This window comes from Sciurus vulgaris, assembly GCF_902686455.1.
Source record: "Sciurus vulgaris genome assembly, chromosome: 14".
NCBI lineage: Eukaryota > Metazoa > Chordata > Mammalia > Rodentia > Sciuridae > Sciurus > Sciurus vulgaris.
In genome coordinates, this window is record NC_136475.1 from 47,412,201 (window position 1) to 47,418,780 (window position 6,580).

Sequence of the window (6,580 nt, forward strand, 5' to 3'; positions counted from 1 at the left end):
TGCACTGTTCAGTCATGTGCCCGCGGTGAAATCGGAGGAGGGGAGAAGAGGCAGGAGGGAAGGAGGGGTGGTGTGGGGAAAGGGCAAGCTATACTCTGGGGGCTTTGAGTGATGCCAGCTCAGATCCAGAAAGAAATCTTCAACCAAATGCTAATGGAGAATGTGCCTTCCAACTAGAAGGATCAGCAAATACGCTGTAAATTAATAATGCACCCTTTTAGTAGCGATTGCCTAGTGAAAAAGTCTGGGGGAGGATTATTCATCTACTCCTGCTTCCTTCCTGCCTCCATAGGACCAGGCACTTGGAACTCTGCAGTTCTCCTGGAGTTTTGTTTAAGACTGACCCTCCCCCCTTGCTTTATTAACCGTGTAACATTTTAAGGTTGTTTTTTCCTCTCTGTCTCCTCCAGCAAGTCTCTATTGATCACTGTTTACAGTTATAATCCCTTTCAAATTTATCATCCATGACTAACACCACATGTATTGATTAGTGTTGACGGATGTCCCTCTACAGTATAGAACCACAGTGATCCTGGCCAGTGAAATACAGTAGAAACAGAGAGAGAGAGAGAGAGAGAGAGAGAGAGAGAGAGAGAGAGAGAGAGAGAGAGAGAGAGAGAGATTTTTCCTTTCTCCTTGATTTTCTTTTGGTAGTTTTTCTGCTCCACTTTTCTTCCTAGCTTAGTTGACTTCTTTCCTATAGCAACTGAGGAATTGCTTTGTATATTTTAGTGATAATTTCTTTACTCCCTAAGTAGCCTTGCTGGAGGAAAAGAAGCAGTCCTGGGTGGTGATTGGGGTGTCGCCAGCAGGTCCTAAAGGAGATCAGATTTATGAGGGACATCCTGTGCCTTAACTTAAAGCCTCAAGTAACAAAGATGTAAAGGCTAGTTTTTTTTAGGGACAAATTAGATGTCACTGTGACTAAGAACAGGGTGTCCGAAATCTTGGACTATAAATGGAGCCATTTGTCAATAGCGTAATTTTTTGGGTCCACTTTTGCTTACTCTCTGCATTGTCCCTTTTGCTTGCTGTCACAGTCAGATGAGAGGCTATGTACACATCTGTCCTGCCCAAGCCACCTTTTCCTCCTGGGTCCTGCTTGTCTTGCTTGTGCATAGAAGACACCCACCTCGCTGGCCCACAGGCTGGCTCTGGGATGCAGAGGTCTGGTCTGTACTGTCCACAGGCTGCCTCTAGGGAAGCCACCTCACCAGCCCTTAGCTCAGCGGCCTCACTGTGAACAGAAAGGTACCTCTTTCCCTGTCTCAAACACTGAGCTGTGAGGTCTTCAGAAGTTGGAAGGGACCACATAGACTCAGATGATATGTCTTATACTCAAGGGAACTTTTGTGACTCTGGAGAGATTTTCTCATGCTTCAAGGGATGTTGCCAGCAGACCCAGGGACCAGACTTAAGAATAGAACAAAGAATCATAGAACTCAAAGGAGGGTTAGAAGTCTTCTGCCCTAACGCCATGAATTTATAGGCGAGGAGACTGTTGAAGCCTAAACACTGGGAATACTTTGATTTATGTCCCAGAGGGGGTGGGAAAGCAGCCCAGGAAAAGAACTTTGTTTTTTGACTTTCAAGCAAGTGTGTTCCTCCCCTTACTCTCTCCTGTCTCTTTCCCTCTTCTTCGCTCTTCCTTCTCCCTCTCTCTTCCCTCTGGCATTGTCTTCCTCCTCTCCTGCTTTTCCTCTACTCCCCACAACCCCCTCCCTCTCCCTCTTCCCCCCTTAACTCACCCCGCAGCCTACTAGGTCTGGAGACAGTGAAACGAGGACTTTTTGCTCTTAGAGCTCAGTTTGCTTTACAAAAACATTTCCTAAGAAATTGAAAGGTTTCTTTACCACAGAGAATTCACATTAAAAAGTTAATTTTCTTTCCAAAGGAAAAAAGGGAGGTACTTTCAGTTCTCAGGGGAGGGCATGGCTGGCTACATACCTCCTGTGCCATCTAGTCATGCTGTGGTGCTTTGGAGCAGCATTTGGTTGACTCATATGTAAATGATATTCTGTCCTCCCTCACTGCCTCTGCCCCCACTATTGACAATAATTTGATGGGATGTTTTTTCCCTCTTCACTTACCTTTTTTCCAAGTTTTCATGGTCTGTTTGTAATAGTGTTTTTGGTTCTTTGCACTACTTTAAATTAAGTTTCTCATATGGGTCTTATTATACCTGAACACTGTTCAGTTATTTTGATGACATAGTTGTAAATCCTCAATAAAAAGATCTTTAATAATCAGTTGGCATTTATTTAATACACCACCCATCTTATTAAATCTAACTCCTTAGATTTAATAGGACAGTTTATTGTATTTTAGCATTGGAATAGTGATGGTATAGTTATGCTTGAGAAGGCACTTTCATTATAGACTCCTGTTTTTAGGCACTTATAATTTTCTCAAGTAGCACATTTATTTCAATGTGCAATCATTTTCGGTTCTCTTCTCCCTCCCTCTCTCAATTTGTACCATTTTCCCCCTCGTTTTTTAAAAGTTTAATATGGAAATATATCTCAAACTTTAAGGGAAAAAGCTGTGTCAGTGGCTGAGAATAGCTGAGCAAAGCTGCCAGGCTCCTTGAAATCCAAATTCTTGTTTGGTACCATCAGTCAACTTGATGCAAATGTTAGCAGGAAGCTGCTGGCCCAAGGATTCTGCTTCCGTAACTTGGAGGATGTGGTCCCAAGTACTTTCAAGTGCATCTTCTCCCAGGAGTTTATGTGTTCTGCAGTTTTGGCCAGCAGTAAGAAACTGAGGAATTAAGCATGCAGCAAACTGACCAGAAGGGAGAACAGACATGCTTCCTTTTCACTGAGGCTTTCTCTTTCCAGGCCATTTGTGTGAAAGTGTGGGCTGTACTCCATCCCCTGGCCTCCTTATTCAGGGCATTTCTCCATGCCTGCTCTTGGCCTGGTTAACACCAATTCATACTTCTGATCACAGAACTACTATTCCCTTTCTCAAAGATGCCTCTTGTAACCATGTGGAATGGGTTAATTCCCTTGTTATGCATTGCTTTAGAACCCATATTACATCTTCTCTTTATATATTCTGTGGTGTCCTGGAATTGACTCACACCATCTTATGAGAACCAATTGTGTACAGCTCTTCTCATTTCCACATCCAATGATATCACTCTGATAGCCTGAAATCAGTCCCAGTGGAGTAGTTACCCAAAGAAATGGGCACATGCGACATAGTGGAGAATGCTTCCTCCCCACGGAGAGCTGATTCTTAAGTATTTACCAACATGCCGATTACATGAGAGTTGGAGACTAAAGTTTATTCCCTCTACTAAATTGTAAACCCCAGGAGTTCAGGGATTTTCTCTATGTTGGTCTATGTTATATTTCCATTAGTGTCTGGCTTGTAGGAAGTGGTCAAAGAACTGAACTTAGAGAATTTAGAATAGGTATAGTCTTATTTAAGCATGAAGGCTGGACCATTAAGAGGATATTAGCCTCATTAGATCAAGGTTCTCCATGATTCACCTCTAGGAGAGTTTCATCCTGTACCAGGACCTAGGTTACTATGAAAAGGAATAATCTTGGATGTTTCATTGGTGAAATGGCCATCAGGGTAGCCCTTGAAACTGTGTAGCTGGGTGGAGGGAGGATGACTGTGTTTGGGCAAGAGAAGAGGCTAGGTAGTGCTCTCTGCCTCTTTAAATCTATTTCATTAAAAAGTTCTCTTGACTGGGTGGCTGCTTCCAGGGGTTCACATTCCTAAGTCTGAGAAACTGATGCTTTTCAACTCTACCTTGTCACCGTGCTCCTTCATAGGCTGCTGTGATCTCCTTGGGAACTTTGGACTGCATTCAGTGAAATGGGGTTTGAGCGTGAAGTCGGAGAGGCCTGTGGTCAAACCTGGGCTCTGCTGTTGCTCTGTAGCTTGGCAAATTGATTCCCTCCTTAGAGCCTCAGCATCCTCAGTCCAAAAATACAACACATCATCAAACTGTTACATTGCATCACATTAAGCAAATATGTGACTATGTGGACAAATGTAAAAGTTATTATAAATTACTAAAGTTTTAAATATTTCCCCCTGTATCTAAATTCTAATTTTGTTGTAGTAGTTGAAAAATTTGTCAGAGGGGGCAGAGATACATAAGGGTGGTCAAATTGCTTGAATGGAGTGAGGAAAACTTACTGTTTACTATTGATTAATTAACCATTTATTCTGGAGACTTTTGTTCTCTGTAATGGAAGTCTGACTAATTTGGACAAACATTCCACTGAGAACAACTAGAAAAACTGGGGAAAAATGTAACACCACCAATTGAGTGTGCTTTAGTCAGTTTTTTCACAACTGTGACCAAAAGACCTGACAAGAAAAATTTTAGGAGGAAAAGTTTTTTGGGGGCCTCATGATTTTAGAGGTCTTCATTCATAGATGGCTGGCTGCATTCCTCAGGTCTTCAAGTGAGGCAGAGCATCATAGCAGGATTATGCAAAGGGGAGGAAAGCAGGTCAGGACATGGCCACCAAAAAACAGAGAGAGCTCCTCCGAACAAGGACAAAGTATATACCCCAAAATCATACCCACAACGACCCAGCTCCCTCAGCCACATCCTATCTGCCTACAGGTACCACCTAGTTAATCTCTATTAGGGGATTAACACACTGATTAGGTTAAGGTTCTCATAACCCAATCATTTCACCTTTAAATTTCTTGCATTGTCTCACACATGAGTTTTGAGGGACATCTCATATCTAAACCATAATGGAATGTGTCTTAGTAGATCTAACAACAGTGCAAATTAACAAGGCCAAGAATATTGAAACCTAGACAGGTAAACCGAGAATTTCTACTCACATTATCCAGGCTCATCTATTAGAATCCTGGAAGATGTTGCCTAGAGGCTGAGGATCGGGTCATGACGCTTGACAGTCTCACAGGGCTGGGAGTCAGGGAGGAGGGGATTGGATCCAGGGACTGCCAGGTGGCATGAACCCTGGTAAAACACCAGGATTTCAGTTGGAGGAAGAGTAAGCTGATCTTATACTGACTTCTGGGGACTAGAGCAAGCTTCAAATCATCTCAGTGAACCATTGCAATAAGATGGCCTAGGATGCTGGTGCTCCTAACATCTTTCCAAAGCAAATGCAAATTCCTTCTGGAGGATGATTTTATATCCTAATCCTGAAATTACTGTAACAACTTTCTATGTGCAATGTTATGTATCAAACAAAAATAATTGAACATATAAAATACAGAATAGCATGATAAAAATGAAGAGAAACAATGTGTCATATAAACAAACCAGAAGGCATCCTGATAATGGAGTTATCAGACATGGATAATAATCATGATATATGGTTATATTTAAGAATATAGAAAGAAAGAATACACATTTTGGAGGAGAACCCAAACACTCTAAAAAATGAATATTCTAGAACTGAAAAATATAATGGTAATTAAGAACTCAATGGATTGATACACAATAGATACTGCTGAAGAAAAAAATAAGCTGTAATATAGGTTCAGGATAAAATATTCAAAAGGAATTTTGGGTATCAAAGATGAAAATATGGAGAAGAGAAAAAGAACGAAGGCAAAAACAATCTAATCTGTGTAATTGGAAGCAAACAGGATAGGAGATAGCAAACAGTATAATAGAATAGGAGAGAGAAGATCCAGTAAAAGCAGCATTCTAAGAGAAAATGACTGAGATTCTCCTCATACTGAAGAGAGATATCAAGGGGAAGGCTATGAACCTGAAGAAGAATAAATACAATAAAGTTGCACGTAATGTCAAACTGCCAAAAACCAAAGACAATGAGAACATCTTAAGAGTAGCCAGAGAAGAAAGAGCAAGACTTTTGGACTTTTCAACAATAACAGTAGAAGACACAAGTTAATGAATGGTATAGCCAAAGTATTGAAAAAAGGAAACTTAGAACTCTACACTCACCCAAAATATTTTTAAAAATGAAGGCAGGATTGCTCACTGTCAGGTGCCTATCATCTGCCATTTGCCTGCCTTTCACCTGTCCATCAACTGCTTTACACCTATCCATCACCCAACACACGAGATCATCTGAAAACAGTCAGCAAACTGATCACTGACTGCCAGTGGAACACCAGCTGCCTGCTGTTGCCTGGAAGTTCACTGTTACAGTACCTGCAGGTTTGATTACACCTGGCTGCCGCCATTTTGAGACAACAGCCAGGCCCCGTAGGATCCCTGGCCAAACGGACTGAGCCCCATCTCCAGGATCCCTCAGCCGATGGATCACTCCCTGCCTCTGGGGCCCTCACATCCGACTGACTGCTCCCTGCCGCCAGGACCCCCAGACCAACTGACTGCGCCCTATCACCAGGACCCCAGACCAACTGATTGCAACTGGCCTCCAGGATCCCACAACCACACCAAACATACCCAACCTCCAGGACCCCTGCCTGACCAACCGCATCCCACTTCCAGGACCTCCTGCTGACCATGGCCACACCCTGAGCTGCAGCTCCCCATTTGCCAACACATTTAGAAGCCAGAGCAGCCATCTTGGATAATCCTGGAAGCCGTAGCTCCAATCTTTAGGTGGGGCAAAACCCATCTTGAGATGCC